This window comes from Phyllobates terribilis, unplaced genomic scaffold (assembly GCF_046119375.1).
Source record: "Phyllobates terribilis strain yellow unplaced genomic scaffold, ASM4611937v1 Scaffold_393__1_contigs__length_1774422, whole genome shotgun sequence".
Lineage (NCBI taxonomy): Eukaryota > Metazoa > Chordata > Amphibia > Anura > Dendrobatidae > Phyllobates > Phyllobates terribilis.
The window spans coordinates 1269919-1288127 of NW_027363153.1; the positions used below are offsets into that span (position 1 = coordinate 1269919).

The 18209-nt window shown below is 44.3% G+C and overlaps 10 non-coding genes across 10 annotated transcripts; all 10 read right to left on the reverse strand.

Moving 5' to 3' along the window:
* Positions 1-1102: 1102 nt before the first annotated feature.
* LOC141224839 (U2 spliceosomal RNA) lies at positions 1103-1293 on the reverse strand. Its single transcript, XR_012292169.1, has one exon. It is a non-coding gene; the product is annotated as a U2 spliceosomal RNA (small nuclear RNA).
* A 1115-nt stretch (positions 1294-2408) lies between these two features.
* On the reverse strand, positions 2409-2599 carry LOC141225081 (U2 spliceosomal RNA). Its single transcript, XR_012292405.1, has one exon. It is a non-coding gene; the product is annotated as a U2 spliceosomal RNA (small nuclear RNA).
* Positions 2600-3714: 1115 nt separating this feature from the next.
* Positions 3715-3905, reverse strand: LOC141224840 (U2 spliceosomal RNA). Its single transcript, XR_012292170.1, has one exon. It is a non-coding gene; the product is annotated as a U2 spliceosomal RNA (small nuclear RNA).
* Positions 3906-5020: 1115 nt separating this feature from the next.
* On the reverse strand, positions 5021-5211 carry LOC141224841 (U2 spliceosomal RNA). Its single transcript, XR_012292171.1, has one exon. It is a non-coding gene; the product is annotated as a U2 spliceosomal RNA (small nuclear RNA).
* A 1115-nt stretch (positions 5212-6326) lies between these two features.
* Positions 6327-6517, reverse strand: LOC141224842 (U2 spliceosomal RNA). The gene has a single exon (XR_012292172.1). It is a non-coding gene; the product is annotated as a U2 spliceosomal RNA (small nuclear RNA).
* Positions 6518-7632: 1115 nt separating this feature from the next.
* LOC141224843 (U2 spliceosomal RNA) lies at positions 7633-7823 on the reverse strand. Its single transcript, XR_012292173.1, has one exon. It is a non-coding gene; the product is annotated as a U2 spliceosomal RNA (small nuclear RNA).
* A 1115-nt stretch (positions 7824-8938) lies between these two features.
* On the reverse strand, positions 8939-9129 carry LOC141224844 (U2 spliceosomal RNA). Its single transcript, XR_012292174.1, has one exon. It is a non-coding gene; the product is annotated as a U2 spliceosomal RNA (small nuclear RNA).
* A 1115-nt stretch (positions 9130-10244) lies between these two features.
* On the reverse strand, positions 10245-10435 carry LOC141224846 (U2 spliceosomal RNA). Its single transcript, XR_012292176.1, has one exon. It is a non-coding gene; the product is annotated as a U2 spliceosomal RNA (small nuclear RNA).
* Positions 10436-11550: 1115 nt separating this feature from the next.
* LOC141224847 (U2 spliceosomal RNA) lies at positions 11551-11741 on the reverse strand. The gene has a single exon (XR_012292177.1). It is a non-coding gene; the product is annotated as a U2 spliceosomal RNA (small nuclear RNA).
* Positions 11742-12856: 1115 nt separating this feature from the next.
* LOC141224848 (U2 spliceosomal RNA) lies at positions 12857-13047 on the reverse strand. Its single transcript, XR_012292178.1, has one exon. It is a non-coding gene; the product is annotated as a U2 spliceosomal RNA (small nuclear RNA).
* Positions 13048-18209: the final 5162 nt, after the last annotated feature.

Below are 18209 nucleotides of genomic sequence, written 5' to 3' on the forward strand. Positions count from 1 at the left end.
TTCAAACTACGGAGCCACCCAAGGATCCTGAAAAGTCCATTTGTGGAGATGAGCTCCTGGACTCCCGTTAAGAAGACATGTTGTCAACCTCTAGATCCCTTACATGCCTGCACTTTTCGGCTTGCTGCTGCTGCAATCCACGCGTTTTAGATCTGCATAACTCCACCTCTTTAAACACAGCACCTTCACCCCCTGCTGTTCCCACCCGCCTCAACACCGTTGGAAGGGAGGAGAACCAATTAAGGCGGGGGGTGGGGTGGAACGAGCAGCTGTCTACCCTTAGCAGGAGGGCTCCTGATTACATACCTCTCCTGCTGCTGCTGCTGCTGGCTGTCCAGCAGCAGACTGAAGGTGGCTGCTGCTGTGCACAGGTATATAAAGGCTCAGAGCCTATTATGACACGCGCAGCCAGCGTTCCATTGCCACATTCCATCTACTGCAGGCAGGATACCTGGCTGGCTGAATGTCGCTGAGAAGCTCACAGAGACCGCCATAAGCAACAGTTTAACAGAATGCCACAGACTAATCAACCAAACTTTTTGGGTTGGGTTCTCTTTTATAGTCTGCAGGCATTAAATGAAAGAAGTCAGTGTTCCAGCAGAAGGAGACAACGTTTCAGAAAAGGCATTGTAGCAAACCAAAAAAGAAATTTTAAGCGCAGCAGAGTAACCAGCGCACATACCTGTTAGCTCAGGTGAGTTTAAAAGGCTGCTGTTGATAACAAGGGCATTTGCTAAATAGATGGTGTGTGTGCAACAATATACTGAAAGGTCAATTATATTGTGCAGCTTATCTCACCACCTGTAGTTATTTAGGTGAAAGCTCCAAAATGCTTGCCTAATATGTCTGTTTATCCAAAAGGAAGTAAAAAGGGAGAGCTAGAAAGATAGCATTGCATCACATTACATGGCAATGCAATGCACAGTTGCTGAAGTTGAACCAAAATGAGCTTGTAATCTGGCTTCTGGAACTTTGAACATGAAAAATCCAATGAGGAGAAGAAAAGCAAAGCCAAAGAGTCCATCCCAAAATCCGACAAACAAGCAAAATGAACAAAAAACATTGAATTCAATTCTTTCTGATTTTAGAAACTGCATTAAAGAAGGGGTGCACCGGTCCTGGAGATACTGCAATACCAGGTCAATGCGTGGAGTGGACAGAGCAAGCTCTTTTTCCATCTCCCTGTTCTAAAAATCCATTTAATATATGGTCCCCAGATAGGGGACGTATCAGATATTAAACTGATAAGAACAGATACTACACTTGATCTTAGCCAAAAGGCCGAGAAGCGATAACCAGAATTGGTTTCAAACTACGGAGCCACCCAAGGATCCTGAAAAGTCCATTTGTGGAGATGAGCTCCTGGACTCCCGTTAAGAAGACATGTTGTCAACCTCTAGATCCCTTACATGCCTGCACTTTTCGGCTTGCTGCTGCTGCAATCCACGCGTTTTAGATCTGCATAACTCCACCTCTTTAAACACAGCACCTTCACCCCCTGCTGTTCCCACCCGCCTCAACACCGTTGGAAGGGAGGAGAACCAATTAAGGCGGGGGGTGGGGTGGAACGAGCAGCTGTCTACCCTTAGCAGGAGGGCTCCTGATTACATACCTCTCCTGCTGCTGCTGCTGCTGGCTGTCCAGCAGCAGACTGAAGGTGGCTGCTGCTGTGCACAGGTATATAAAGGCTCAGAGCCTATTATGACACGCGCAGCCAGCGTTCCATTGCCACATTCCATCTACTGCAGGCAGGATACCTGGCTGGCTGAATGTCGCTGAGAAGCTCACAGAGACCGCCATAAGCAACAGTTTAACAGAATGCCACAGACTAATCAACCAAACTTTTTGGGTTGGGTTCTCTTTTATAGTCTGCAGGCATTAAATGAAAGAAGTCAGTGTTCCAGCAGAAGGAGACAACGTTTCAGAAAAGGCATTGTAGCAAACCAAAAAAGAAATTTTAAGCGCAGCAGAGTAACCAGCGCACATACCTGTTAGCTCAGGTGAGTTTAAAAGGCTGCTGTTGATAACAAGGGCATTTGCTAAATAGATGGTGTGTGTGCAACAATATACTGAAAGGTCAATTATATTGTGCAGCTTATCTCACCACCTGTAGTTATTTAGGTGAAAGCTCCAAAATGCTTGCCTAATATGTCTGTTTATCCAAAAGGAAGTAAAAAGGGAGAGCTAGAAAGATAGCATTGCATCACATTACATGGCAATGCAATGCACAGTTGCTGAAGTTGAACCAAAATGAGCTTGTAATCTGGCTTCTGCAACTTTGAACATGAAAAATCCAATGAGGAGAAGAAAAGCAAAGCCAAAGAGTCCATCCCAAAATCCGACAAACAAGCAAAATGAACAAAAAACATTGAATTCAATTCTTTCTGATTTTAGAAACTGCATTAAAGAAGGGGTGCACCGGTCCTGGAGATACTGCAATACCAGGTCAATGGGTGGAGTGGACAGAGCAAGCTCTTTTTCCATCTCCCTTTTCTAAAAATCCATTTAATATATGGTCCCCAGATAGGGGACGTATCAGATATTAAACTGATAAGAACAGATACTACACTTGATCTTAGCCAAAAGGCCGAGAAGCGATAACCAGAATTGGTTTCAAACTACGGAGCCACCCAAGGATCCTGAAAAGTCCATTTGTGGAGATGAGCTCCTGGACTCCCGTTAAGAAGACATGTTGTCAACCTCTAGATCCCTTACATGCCTGCACTTTTCGGCTTGCTGCTGCTGCAATCCACGCGTTTTAGATCTGCATAACTCCACCTCTTTAAACACAGCACCTTCACCCCCTGCTGTTCCCACCCGCCTCAACACCGTTGGAAGGGAGGAGAACCAATTAAGGCGGGGGGTGGGGTGGAACGAGCAGCTGTCTACCCTTAGCAGGAGGGCTCCTGATTACATACCTCTCCTGCTGCTGCTGCTGCTGGCTGTCCAGCAGCAGACTGAAGGTGGCTGCTGCTGTGCACAGGTATATAAAGGCTCAGAGCCTATTATGACACGCGCAGCCAGCGTTCCATTGCCACATTCCATCTACTGCAGGCAGGATACCTGGCTGGCTGAATGTCGCTGAGAAGCTCACAGAGACCGCCATAAGCAACAGTTTAACAGAATGCCACAGACTAATCAACCAAACTTTTTGGGTTGGGTTCTCTTTTATAGTCTGCAGGCATTAAATGAAAGAAGTCAGTGTTCCAGCAGAAGGAGACAACGTTTCAGAAAAGGCATTGTAGCAAACCAAAAAAGAAATTTTAAGCGCAGCAGAGTAACCAGCGCACATACCTGTTAGCTCAGGTGAGTTTAAAAGGCTGCTGTTGATAACAAGGGCATTTGCTAAATAGATGGTGTGTGTGCAACAATATACTGAAAGGTCAATTATATTGTGCAGCTTATCTCACCACCTGTAGTTATTTAGGTGAAAGCTCCAAAATGCTTGCCTAATATGTCTGTTTATCCAAAAGGAAGTAAAAAGGGAGAGCTAGAAAGATAGCATTGCATCACATTACATGGCAATGCAATGCACAGTTGCTGAAGTTGAACCAAAATGAGCTTGTAATCTGGCTTCTGCAACTTTGAACATGAAAAATCCAATGAGGAGAAGAAAAGCAAAGCCAAAGAGTCCATCCCAAAATCCGACAAACAAGCAAAATGAACAAAAAACATTGAATTCAATTCTTTCTGATTTTAGAAACTGCATTAAAGAAGGGGTGCACCGGTCCTGGAGATACTGCAATACCAGGTCAATGCGTGGAGTGGACAGAGCAAGCTCTTTTTCCATCTCCCTGTTCTAAAAATCCATTTAATATATGGTCCCCAGATAGGGGACGTATCAGATATTAAACTGATAAGAACAGATACTACACTTGATCTTAGCCAAAAGGCCGAGAAGCGATAACCAGAATTGGTTTCAAACTACGGAGCCACCCAAGGATCCTGAAAAGTCCATTTGTGGAGATGAGCTCCTGGACTCCCGTTAAGAAGACATGTTGTCAACCTCTAGATCCCTTACATGCCTGCACTTTTCGGCTTGCTGCTGCTGCAATCCACGCGTTTTAGATCTGCATAACTCCACCTCTTTAAACACAGCACCTTCACCCCCTGCTGTTCCCACCCGCCTCAACACCGTTGGAAGGGAGGAGAACCAATTAAGGCGGGGGGTGGGGTGGAACGAGCAGCTGTCTACCCTTAGCAGGAGGGCTCCTGATTACATACCTCTCCTGCTGCTGCTGCTGCTGGCTGTCCAGCAGCAGACTGAAGGTGGCTGCTGCTGTGCACAGGTATATAAAGGCTCAGAGCCTATTATGACACGCGCAGCCAGCGTTCCATTGCCACATTCCATCTACTGCAGGCAGGATACCTGGCTGGCTGAATGTCGCTGAGAAGCTCACAGAGACCGCCATAAGCAACAGTTTAACAGAATGCCACAGACTAATCAACCAAACTTTTTGGGTTGGGTTCTCTTTTATAGTCTGCAGGCATTAAATGAAAGAAGTCAGTGTTCCAGCAGAAGGAGACAACGTTTCAGAAAAGGCATTGTAGCAAACCAAAAAAGAAATTTTAAGCGCAGCAGAGTAACCAGCGCACATACCTGTTAGCTCAGGTGAGTTTAAAAGGCTGCTGTTGATAACAAGGGCATTTGCTAAATAGATGGTGTGTGTGCAACAATATACTGAAAGGTCAATTATATTGTGCAGCTTATCTCACCACCTGTAGTTATTTAGGTGAAAGCTCCAAAATGCTTGCCTAATATGTCTGTTTATCCAAAAGGAAGTAAAAAGGGAGAGCTAGAAAGATAGCATTGCATCACAATACATGGCAATGCAATGCACAGTTGCTGAAGTTGAACCAAAATGAGCTTGTAATCTGGCTTCTGCAACTTTGAACATGAAAAATCCAATGAGGAGAAGAAAACCAAAGCCAAAGAGTCCATCCCAAAATCCGACAAACAAGCAAAATGAACAAAAAACATTGAATTCAATTCTTTCTGATTTTAGAAACTGCATTAAAGAAGGGGTGCACCGGTCCTGGAGATACTGCAATACCAGGTCAATGCGTGGAGTGGACAGAGCAAGCTCTTTTTCCATCTCCCTGTTCTAAAAATCCATTTAATATATGGTCCCCAGATAGGGGACGTATCAGATATTAAACTGATAAGAACAGATACTACACTTGATCTTAGCCAAAAGGCCGAGAAGCGATAACCAGAATTGGTTTCAAACTACGGAGCCACCCAAGGATCCTGAAAAGTCCATTTGTGGAGATGAGCTCCTGGACTCCCGTTAAGAAGACATGTTGTCAACCTCTAGATCCCTTACATGCCTGCACTTTTCGGCTTGCTGCTGCTGCAATCCACGCGTTTTAGATCTGCATAACTCCACCTCTTTAAACACAGCACCTTCACCCCCTGCTGTTCCCACCCGCCTCAACACCGTTGGAAGGGAGGAGAACCAATTAAGGCGGGGGGTGGGGTGGAACGAGCAGCTGTCTACCCTTAGCAGGAGGGCTCCTGATTACATACCTCTCCTGCTGCTGCTGCTGCTGGCTGTCCAGCAGCAGACTGAAGGTGGCTGCTGCTGTGCACAGGTATATAAAGGCTCAGAGCCTATTATGACACGCGCAGCCAGCGTTCCATTGCCACATTCCATCTACTGCAGGCAGGATACCTGGCTGGCTGAATGTCGCTGAGAAGCTCACAGAGACCGCCATAAGCAACAGTTTAACAGAATGCCACAGACTAATCAACCAAACTTTTTGGGTTGGGTTCTCTTTTATAGTCTGCAGGCATTAAATGAAAGAAGTCAGTGTTCCAGCAGAAGGAGACAACGTTTCAGAAAAGGCATTGTAGCAAACCAAAAAAGAAATTTTAAGCGCAGCAGAGTAACCAGCGCACATACCTGTTAGCTCAGGTGAGTTTAAAAGGCTGCTGTTGATAACAAGGGCATTTGCTAAATAGATGGTGTGTGTGCAACAATATACTGAAAGGTCAATTATATTGTGCAGCTTATCTCACCACCTGTAGTTATTTAGGTGAAAGCTCCAAAATGCTTGCCTAATATGTCTGTTTATCCAAAAGGAAGTAAAAAGGGAGAGCTAGAAAGATAGCATTGCATCACATTACATGGCAATGCAATGCACAGTTGCTGAAGTTGAACCAAAATGAGCTTGTAATCTGGCTTCTGCAACTTTGAACATGAAAAATCCAATGAGGAGAAGAAAAGCAAAGCCAAAGAGTCCATCCCAAAATCCGACAAACAAGCAAAATGAACAAAAAACATTGAATTCAATTCTTTCTGATTTTAGAAACTGCATTAAAGAAGGGGTGCACCGGTCCTGGAGATACTGCAATACCAGGTCAATGCGTGGAGTGGACAGAGCAAGCTCTTTTTCCATCTCCCTGTTCTAAAAATCCATTTAATATATGGTCCCCAGATAGGGGACGTATCAGATATTAAACTGATAAGAACAGATACTACACTTGATCTTAGCCAAAAGGCCGAGAAGCGATAACCAGAATTGGTTTCAAACTACGGAGCCACCCAGGGATCCTGAAAAGTCCATTTGTGGAGATGAGCTCCTGGACTCCCGTTAAGAAGACATGTTGTCAACCTCTAGATCCCTTACATGCCTGCACTTTTCGGCTTGCTGCTGCTGCAATCCACGCGTTTTAGATCTGCATAACTCCACCTCTTTAAACACAGCACCTTCACCCCCTGCTGTTCCCACCCGCCTCAACACCGTTGGAAGGGAGGAGAACCAATTAAGGCGGGGGGTGGGGTGGAACGAGCAGCTGTCTACCCTTAGCAGGAGGGCTCCTGATTACATACCTCTCCTGCTGCTGCTGCTGCTGGCTGTCCAGCAGCAGACTGAAGGTGGCTGCTGCTGTGCACAGGTATATAAAGGCTCAGAGCCTATTATGACACGCGCAGCCAGCGTTCCATTGCCACATTCCATCTACTGCAGGCAGGATACCTGGCTGGCTGAATGTCGCTGAGAAGCTCACAGAGACCGCCATAAGCAACAGTTTAACAGAATGCCACAGACTAATCAACCAAACTTTTTGGGTTGGGTTCTCTTTTATAGTCTGCAGGCATTAAATGAAAGAAGTCAGTGTTCCAGCAGAAGGAGACAACGTTTCAGAAAAGGCATTGTAGCAAACCAAAAAAGAAATTTTAAGCGCAGCAGAGTAACCAGCGCACATACCTGTTAGCTCAGGTGAGTTTAAAAAGCTGCTGTTGATAACAAGGGCATTTGCTAAATAGATGGTGTGTGTGCAACAATATACTGAAAGGTCAATTATATTGTGCAGCTTATCTCACCACCTGTAGTTATTTAGGTGAAAGCTCCAAAATGCTTGCCTAATATGTCTGTTTATCCAAAAGGAAGTAAAAAGGGAGAGCTAGAAAGATAGCATTGCATCACAATACATGGCAATGCAATGCACAGTTGCTGAAGTTGAACCAAAATGAGCTTGTAATCTGGCTTCTGCAACTTTGAACATGAAAAATCCAATGAGGAGAAGAAAAGCAAAGCCAAAGAGTCCATCCCAAAATCCGACAAACAAGCAAAATGAACAAAAAACATTGAATTCAATTCTTTCTGATTTTAGAAACTGCATTAAAGAAGGGGTGCACCGGTCCTGGAGATACTGCAATACCAGGTCAATGCGTGGAGTGGACAGAGCAAGCTCTTTTTCCATCTCCCTGTTCTAAAAATCCATTTAATATATGGTCCCCAGATAGGGGACGTATCAGATATTAAACTGATAAGAACAGATACTACACTTGATCTTAGCCAAAAGGCCGAGAAGCGATAACCAGAATTGGTTTCAAACTACGGAGCCACCCAAGGATCCTGAAAAGTCCATTTGTGGAGATGAGCTCCTGGACTCCCGTTAAGAAGACATGTTGTCAACCTCTAGATCCCTTACATGCCTGCACTTTTCGGCTTGCTGCTGCTGCAATCCACGCGTTTTAGATCTGCATAACTCCACCTCTTTAAACACAGCACCTTCACCCCCTGCTGTTCCCACCCGCCTCAACACCGTTGGAAGGGAGGAGAACCAATTAAGGCGGGGGGTGGGGTGGAACGAGCAGCTGTCTACCCTTAGCAGGAGGGCTCCTGATTACATACCTCTCCTGCTGCTGCTGCTGCTGGCTGTCCAGCAGCAGACTGAAGGTGGCTGCTGCTGTGCACAGGTATATAAAGGCTCAGAGCCTATTATGACACGCGCAGCCAGCGTTCCATTGCCACATTCCATCTACTGCAGGCAGGATACCTGGCTGGCTGAATGTCGCTGAGAAGCTCACAGAGACCGCCATAAGCAACAGTTTAACAGAATGCCACAGACTAATCAACCAAACTTTTTGGGTTGGGTTCTCTTTTATAGTCTGCAGGCATTAAATGAAAGAAGTCAGTGTTCCAGCAGAAGGAGACAACGTTTCAGAAAAGGCATTGTAGCAAACCAAAAAAGAAATTTTAAGCGCAGCAGAGTAACCAGCGCACATACCTGTTAGCTCAGGTGAGTTTAAAAGGCTGCTGTTGATAACAAGGGCATTTGCTAAATAGATGGTGTGTGTGCAACAATATACTGAAAGGTCAATTATATTGTGCAGCTTATCTCACCACCTGTAGTTATTTAGGTGAAAGCTCCAAAATGCTTGCCTAATATGTCTGTTTATCCAAAAGGAAGTAAAAAGGGAGAGCTAGAAAGATAGCATTGCATCACATTACATGGCAATGCAATGCACAGTTGCTGAAGTTGAACCAAAATGAGCTTGTAATCTGGCTTCTGCAACTTTGAACATGAAAAATCCAATGAGGAGAAGAAAAGCAAAGCCAAAGAGTCCATCCCAAAATCCGACAAACAAGCAAAATGAACAAAAAACATTGAATTCAATTCTTTCTGATTTTAGAAACTGCATTAAAGAAGGGGTGCACCGGTCCTGGAGATACTGCAATACCAGGTCAATGCGTGGAGTGGACAGAGCAAGCTCTTTTTCCATCTCCCTGTTCTAAAAATCCATTTAATATATGGTCCCCAGATAGGGGACGTATCAGATATTAAACTGATAAGAACAGATACTACACTTGATCTTAGCCAAAAGGCCGAGAAGCGATAACCAGAATTGGTTTCAAACTACGGAGCCACCCAAGGATCCTGAAAAGTCCATTTGTGGAGATGAGCTCCTGGACTCCTGTTAAGAAGACATGTTGTCAACCTCTAGATCCCTTACATGCCTGCACTTTTCGGCTTGCTGCTGCTGCAATCCACGCGTTTTAGATCTGCATAACTCCACCTCTTTAAACACAGCACCTTCACCCCCTGCTGTTCCCACCCGCCTCAACACCGTTGGAAGGGAGGAGAACCAATTAAGGCGGGGGGTGGGGTGGAACGAGCAGCTGTCTACCCTTAGCAGGAGGGCTCCTGATTACATACCTCTCCTGCTGCTGCTGCTGCTGGCTGTCCAGCAGCAGACTGAAGGTGGCTGCTGCTGTGCACAGGTATATAAAGGCTCAGAGCCTATTATGACACGCGCAGCCAGCGTTCCATTGCCACATTCCATCTACTGCAGGCAGGATACCTGGCTGGCTGAATGTCGCTGAGAAGCTCACAGAGACCGCCATAAGCAACAGTTTAACAGAATGCCACAGACTAATCAACCAAACTTTTTGGGTTGGGTTCTCTTTTATAGTCTGCAGGCATTAAATGAAAGAAGTCAGTGTTCCAGCAGAAGGAGACAACGTTTCAGAAAAGGCATTGTAGCAAACCAAAAAAGAAATTTTAAGCGCAGCAGAGTAACCAGCGCACATACCTGTTAGCTCAGGTGAGTTTAAAAGGCTGCTGTTGATAACAAGGGCATTTGCTAAATAGATGGTGTGTGTGCAACAATATACTGAAAGGTCAATTATATTGTGCAGCTTATCTCACCACCTGTAGTTATTTAGGTGAAAGCTCCAAAATGCTTGCCTAATATGTCTGTTTATCCAAAAGGAAGTAAAAAGGGAGAGCTAGAAAGATAGCATTGCATCACAATACATGGCAATGCAATGCACAGTTGCTGAAGTTGAACCAAAATGAGCTTGTAATCTGGCTTCTGCAACTTTGAACATGAAAAATCCAATGAGGAGAAGAAAAGCAAAGCCAAAGAGTCCATCCCAAAATCCGACAAACAAGCAAAATGAACAAAAAACATTGAATTCAATTCTTTCTGATTTTAGAAACTGCATTAAAGAAGGGGTGCACCGGTCCTGGAGATACTGCAATACCAGGTCAATGCGTGGAGTGGACAGAGCAAGCTCTTTTTCCATCTCCCTGTTCTAAAAATCCATTTAATATATGGTCCCCAGATAGGGGACGTATCAGATATTAAACTGATAAGAACAGATACTACACTTGATCTTAGCCAAAAGGCCGAGAAGCGATAACCAGAATTGGTTTCAAACTACGGAGCCACCCAAGGATCCTGAAAAGTCCATTTGTGGAGATGAGCTCCTGGACTCCCGTTAAGAAGACATGTTGTCAACCTCTAGATCCCTTACATGCCTGCACTTTTCGGCTTGCTGCTGCTGCAATCCACGCGTTTTAGATCTGCATAACTCCACCTCTTTAAACACAGCACCTTCACCCCCTGCTGTTCCCACCCGCCTCAACACCGTTGGAAGGGAGGAGAACCAATTAAGGCGGGGGGTGGGGTGGAACGAGCAGCTGTCTACCCTTAGCAGGAGGGCTCCTGATTACATACCTCTCCTGCTGCTGCTGCTGCTGGCTGTCCAGCAGCAGACTGAAGGAGGCTGCTGCTGTGCACAGGTATATAAAGGCTCAGAGCCTATTATGACACGCGCAGCCAGCGTTCCATTGCCACATTCCATCTACTGCAGGCAGGATACCTGGCTGGCTGAATGTCGCTGAGAAGCTCACAGAGACCGCCATAAGCAACAGTTTAACAGAATGCCACAGACTAATCAACCAAACTTTTTGGGTTGGGTTCTCTTTTATAGTCTGCAGGCATTAAATGAAAGAAGTCAGTGTTCCAGCAGAAGGAGACAACGTTTCAGAAAAGGCATTGTAGCAAACCAAAAAAGAAATTTTAAGCGCAGCAGAGTAACCAGCGCACATACCTGTTAGCTCAGGTGAGTTTAAAAGGCTGCTGTTGATAACAAGGGCATTTGCTAAATAGATGGTGTGTGTGCAACAATATACTGAAAGGTCAATTATATTGTGCAGCTTATCTCACCACCTGTAGTTATTTAGGTGAAAGCTCCAAAATGCTTGCCTAATATGTCTGTTTATCCAAAAGGAAGTAAAAAGGGAGAGCTAGAAAGATAGCATTGCATCACATTACATGGCAATGCAATGCACAGTTGCTGAAGTTGAACCAAAATGAGCTTGTAATCTGGCTTCTGCAACTTTGAACATGAAAAATCCAATGAGGAGAAGAAAAGCAAAGCCAAAGAGTCCATCCCAAAATCCGACAAACAAGCAAAATGAACAAAAAACATTGAATTCAATTCTTTCTGATTTTAGAAACTGCATTAAAGAAGGGGTGCACCGGTCCTGGAGATACTGCAATACCAGGTCAATGCGTGGAGTGGACAGAGCAAGCTCTTTTTCCATCTCCCTGTTCTAAAAATCCATTTAATATATGGTCCCCAGATAGGGGACGTATCAGATATTAAACTGATAAGAACAGATACTACACTTGATCTTAGCCAAAAGGCCGAGAAGCGATAACCAGAATTGGTTTCAAACTACGGAGCCACCCAAGGATCCTGAAAAGTCCATTTGTGGAGATGAGCTCCTGGACTCCCGTTAAGAAGACATGTTGTCAACCTCTAGATCCCTTACATGCCTGCACTTTTCGGCTTGCTGCTGCTGCAATCCACGCGTTTTAGATCTGCATAACTCCACCTCTTTAAACACAGCACCTTCACCCCCTGCTGTTCCCACCCGCCTCAACACCGTTGGAAGGGAGGAGAACCAATTAAGGCGGGGGGTGGGGTGGAACGAGCAGCTGTCTACCCTTAGCAGGAGGGCTCCTGATTACATACCTCTCCTGCTGCTGCTGCTGCTGGCTGTCCAGCAGCAGACTGAAGGTGGCTGCTGCTGTGCACAGGTATATAAAGGCTCAGAGCCTATTATGACACGCGCAGCCAGCGTTCCATTGCCACATTCCATCTACTGCAGGCAGGATACCTGGCTGGCTGAATGTCGCTGAGAAGCTCACAGAGACCGCCATAAGCAACAGTTTAACAGAATGCCACAGACTAATCAACCAAACTTTTTGGGTTGGGTTCTCTTTTATAGTCTGCAGGCATTAAATGAAAGAAGTCAGTGTTCCAGCAGAAGGAGACAACGTTTCAGAAAAGGCATTGTAGCAAACCAAAAAAGAAATTTTAAGCGCAGCAGAGTAACCAGCGCACATACCTGTTAGCTCAGGTGAGTTTAAAAGGCTGCTGTTGATAACAAGGGCATTTGCTAAATAGATGGTGTGTGTGCAACAATATACTGAAAGGTCAATTATATTGTGCAGCTTATCTCACCACCAGTAGTTATTTAGGTGAAAGCTCCAAAATGCTTGCCTAATATGTCTGTTTATCCAAAAGGAAGTAAAAAGGGAGAGCTAGAAAGATAGCATTGCATCACATTACATGGCAATGCAATGCACAGTTGCTGAAGTTGAACCAAAATGAGCTTGTAATCTGGCTTCTGCAACTTTGAACATGAAAAATCCAATGAGGAGAAGAAAAGCAAAGCCAAAGAGTCCATCCCAAAATCCGACAAACAAGCAAAATGAACAAAAAACATTGAATTCAATTCTTTCTGATTTTAGAAACTGCATTAAAGAAGGGGTGCACCGGTCCTGGAGATACTGCAATACCAGGTCAATGCGTGGAGTGGACAGAGCAAGCTCTTTTTCCATCTCCCTGTTCTAAAAATCCATTTAATATATGGTCCCCAGATAGGGGACGTATCAGATATTAAACTGATAAGAACAGATACTACACTTGATCTTAGCCAAAAGGCCGAGAAGCGATAACCAGAATTGGTTTCAAACTACGGAGCCACCCAAGGATCCTGAAAAGTCCATTTGTGGAGATGAGCTCCTGGACTCCCGTTAAGAAGACATGTTGTCAACCTCTAGATCCCTTACATGCCTGCACTTTTCGGCTTGCTGCTGCTGCAATCCACGCGTTTTAGATCTGCATAACTCCACCTCTTTAAACACAGCACCTTCACCCCCTGCTGTTCCCACCCGCCTCAACACCGTTGGAAGGGAGGAGAACCAATTAAGGCGGGGGGTGGGGTGGAACGAGCAGCTGTCTACCCTTAGCAGGAGGGCTCCTGATTACATACCTCTCCTGCTGCTGCTGCTGCTGGCTGTCCAGCAGCAGACTGAAGGTGGCTGCTGCTGTGCACAGGTATATAAAGGCTCAGAGCCTATTATGACACGCGCAGCCAGCGTTCCATTGCCACATTCCATCTACTGCAGGCAGGATACCTGGCTGGCTGAATGTCGCTGAGAAGCTCACAGAGACCGCTGAGAGGATGATAGGAGTTATTCTACACCCAAGACTACGATGTAAGACACAGATGAAGTTATTCTTCCCTTATCTGGACATTTGGACTGACGCCCAGAAACTAGATTGTAACTTGTTTTAGCTGTCTCAGCAACCTTCTACTAATTATCACTTTTCTGTTTATGAAACTTTCTTATCAACATTCCACTGTTATGAATCATCACTTCACTGCTTGTGAAACAAAGGCATTTTACTGCGCATGTCTGACAAAAAAAAAAAAAAAATGATTATTATTATAAATAAAGGGACAGCACCCATAGAGGGAGACGCGCTCAGGGGCTTCCCAGTACTTGATTATACACTACGTGTCTGTGTATTTCTTGTTACGGGGATACCCCGACTCCAACAAGGACCCTCCATGGCTGAATGATCCTAACAATTCCTGGCGCCCGAAACAGGGACCCGAGGTCTGCGTATTCCTTCAAGTTCATCGACCGGCACGGGTAACCGCTGAGATTGGGACATCGGAACAGCAGATGACAAACCTGGCCAGGTAAGAGACACTGTTAGTTCTCTTACATCTGCTCTGCGATAGTCCGTAAATTTCATGCATATCTTGTGTTGGGATTGAGGAACTAGTAGAGAAGGATACCTATAGCTCGGGTCATTCATGTATATACTGTAGGATCTGCCGAAGGAGAGGTCAGAGAAGGTTATGAAACGGATGGTATGAAAGAGATGTGGATGTCGGGAATAGCCTCATAAGCCGCACTAAGGTAGATGACATAAGTATTACGGAGATTGCCTAACTGAGTCATAAGGTTGTGTCCTTTCGGGGAAACCTTCGCTCACGCTTAACTCCCGAACCTTTGTCCTCCTTTTTGACGGATAAGAGATTGACAGAATGAGCCCATGGAAGTAATGATAATACTCCAGGGACACGATATATAATGGAGACTGTATGGTTCATTTTATGTATTGTTGGTCTTGCCCTTGTTGCCATATATATGTGTGTTAGAATTACTCTACACTTCAGACAAAACGGTCCAGAGAAACCGTTTCAGATACTGGCTCCTTAGGACAGAATAGGTAACGAGGAAAGGTAAAATATAGAATATATTTTATCTAACCCAAAAAGCCTCCTAAGGTATGAATAGTCAGGAAAAATGGGCAACAAACAGACTAAGACCACAAATGATGAACAAGATGTCTATACGATCGTGAAAGAAAGGTGTGGTGTAGAAGCAACTAAGAATTTAGGGAAAGTTTGCAAAACTTTTCAGGTAGCAAGGCATGACAGGTTTAACAGGAAACTATGGGAGGACATTCGGGTTAGAAAAGCAGGAGTGATAAGAGACAAAGGATGGCAGGAACAAGTAGAGGCCATGGTCGAACTATCAAAAACAGCAGAGACAGACCATTGGACTTTTAATAAAGACAATGGATTATGGAGAACTCCAGTCAGACAGGGTCCCATTGTACAAACAGAAAACAGTAAACAAATGAACCCATTGGCACCACCATATCAGCCCAGGTCAGAACCCACACCGTATCCTGATCTTCGGGGTCCGGGTGGATGGACATGTACAAACTGTGGACTCCAGAATCCAGACTGGAGAGACACATGTGCAGGATGTGGAGCACCACGACCACATGATATGTTGGCACCAGTGCGTATCCTCAGTCGACCATACAGAGAAGAAGATGGTGGCAATCCACCGCGTAGAGTAACTAGATACCATCAGACTAGACAATATTTTCCATGGACCCCCGCTGAGGGAATGTCCCTACTTCAGAATGCACCAGATCCAATACAATGCCCACTAAGATTTGCTACGTACATACAGCAGATAATACACACCCATAATGGAACATGGTCAGATGGAACAGAATTATGTAGAATGAAAATGACACCAGGGTTGTATCAGGAATTGATGACAGTTATAGAACCTCATAGACCTCAACCAGTAGATGGTGAGGATCCAAATACCGCACTGTCAGGACAGAATTTTATGATCAGACTTATGGAGTTTATGAGAACTAAACAACGAATGAGAGGGACTTCAGGAACTGTCTCCCAGAAGTCAGGACAGCCTGTAGATGAATACTACTTAGCGGTAGAAAACAGTTACAGAGACGAGGGAATGGACCTTACCAATGAAGGAGTCATTCGACTGATGACAAAAACTTTTATAGAGAATCTTAACCCAAAACTTAGGGAAAAGTTCAAGGCTGCAACTCCTGATTGGAGAACCCTAGATGATCCCCAGATAGTCAGACAAAAACTATTAGGGATAGAAATGGATATGCGTGAGGCAGCATCCAAACCCATCAGAGTAGCAGCAAATAATAGTCTGGTCAATAAAAACAACAGATCAAATCAGACCTATGACAAAGGGAATTTGGATAAGAAAACTAATCCATGTCACTACTGTAAGAAACCAGGACATTGGATTAGAGAATGCAGGAAAAAAGCCAGGGATATAGAAGATGGTACCTATGTCCCAAGAGAATCACAAGAAAAGACAGTACAGGCTTCTGCTCCTGCAGCAAGCGAGTGACTAGACGTGATGCAAACCACTTTGACTGGAAGGCGCCCAATAATTCAGGTAAAAGTAGCAGGAAAACAATGCCCTTTTCTAATAGATACCGGAGCAACTTCCTCCGTCCTCAATGAAGACGCCTTACCAAATGCTGATTGTTTATCAGATGATGTAACCTATACCGAAGGGTATGATGGAGGAATCAGGCCACTCCCATATAGTATTCCCCTTGAAACAAAGATAGGATCTAAAATATTTTTATCTAAATTTCTTTTTGTCAAAGGGGCACCTACTTGTCTTCTAGGTACAGACCTATTAAAGCAGACAGAAATGAATATCCAATTTTTGGAGGATGGTAGAGTCCAAATTTTGGTGCCTGATGACCAAGAGTCTCTAGAAAACATTGTAAAAGTCCAAGCCTTAGAGGATGAGAAAGATCCTGCCCCTACCCAAATTATTTTAGATCTTTCTGAGGTACCAGAAAAATTATGGGCACAACATGACACCGATGTAGGACTAATGCCAATAGCTCCAGTAAAAGTCACTCCTGTTCCAGGTGTGACACTACCCCAATTGAGACAGTATCCTATTAGTGCCCAACAAGAACACGCCATAGGAGAACAGATAAAAGATTATCTAAAAACTGGAGTACTGATAGAAGTAAAGTCACCAGCCAATACACCGTTGTACCCCGTAAAAAAGAAATCTACTGAGGGGTCAGCTGCTAGGTACCGGATGGTACATGATTTAAGAGAGATAAATAAAATTTTGGAACCTATTACTCCTGTTGTGCCAAATCCACACACGTTGCTATCACAGATCCCAGCAACAGCACGAGTATTTTCTGTCATAGACTTATCAAATGCATTTTTTTCAGTACCATTACACCCAGACTGTTACAAACTGTTTGCATTTACATTTAAGAATAGACAATTAGCATGGACAAGATTACCACAGGGTATGATACATTCACCTACCTTGTACTCAGAAGCTATGAGATCAGTTCTTCAAAATTTCAAACCTACGGATGAGGTTGTAATTCTTCAATATGTTGATGACCTATTGTTATGTGCCCCTGCTCAAGAGTCCGCAAACAGCAACACAATAAGGTTGTTAATATTTCTAGCAGACATGGGCTGTAAAGTTAACAAGAAAAAAGTACAACTTTGTATGACTACGGTAGTATTTCTAGGTCACTGCATTTCACAAGGTATTCGGCACCTCACCGCCGACAGACTAAAAATCATTAGAGATCTTGTTCCTCCCAAGAACTACAAAACATTAAGAGCATTTTTGGGAATAGTATCACACTGCAGACAATGGGTTATACATGCTAGTCAGCTTATGCAACCTCTATATGATTGTTTAAAAATCGAGCCTTTTCAGTTAACTGAATCAGCACTCATAGCCTTTCAAGACCTCAAGAAAGGTCTCATGTCAGCCCCGGCCTTGGGAATCCCAGACTACGCCAAACCATTCCAATTAATGGCTGCGGAAATGTCTAATCATGCTACAGGAGTACTAACACAGAAACATGAAAATAAACAAAGACCTGTCGCATACTATTCTGCTCAATTAGATAATGTTACCAAAGCTGCACCATCATGTGTCAGAGTAGTAGCAGCTGTCTCTCTTTTGGTAGAAAAAGCCTCAGAAATAGTACTAGACCATGCCCTAATAGTACAAACTACACATGATGTACATGGCATACTGAATCAGGTATTGCCAAAACACATTTCAATGGCTAGACATCTTAGATTACAATGCTCCTTACTAATGCCACCAAACCTCACTTTTCGCCGCATATTGTCTCTAAATTTAGCCACTCTGTTACCACTAGAGACAAAGGGGGGAGTGGAAGGAGGTCAGGAAGACGAAGATGAAAATTTTTTACAATACCACGAACAAGACAATATAATACATGATTGCTTACAGTGTATAGAACAAGAAACACAAGGGCTACCTAATGTACAGGACACCCCTCTTGACAATCCAGACCTACATATGTATATAGATGGTAGTAGGTATGCAGATGAAACTGGTAACTTTCACACAGGTTATGCCATTGTATCAGATCATGATGTTATTGAAGCTGAGCCAATGCAGGCCAGCTGTTCAGCCCAGGAAGCTGAACTA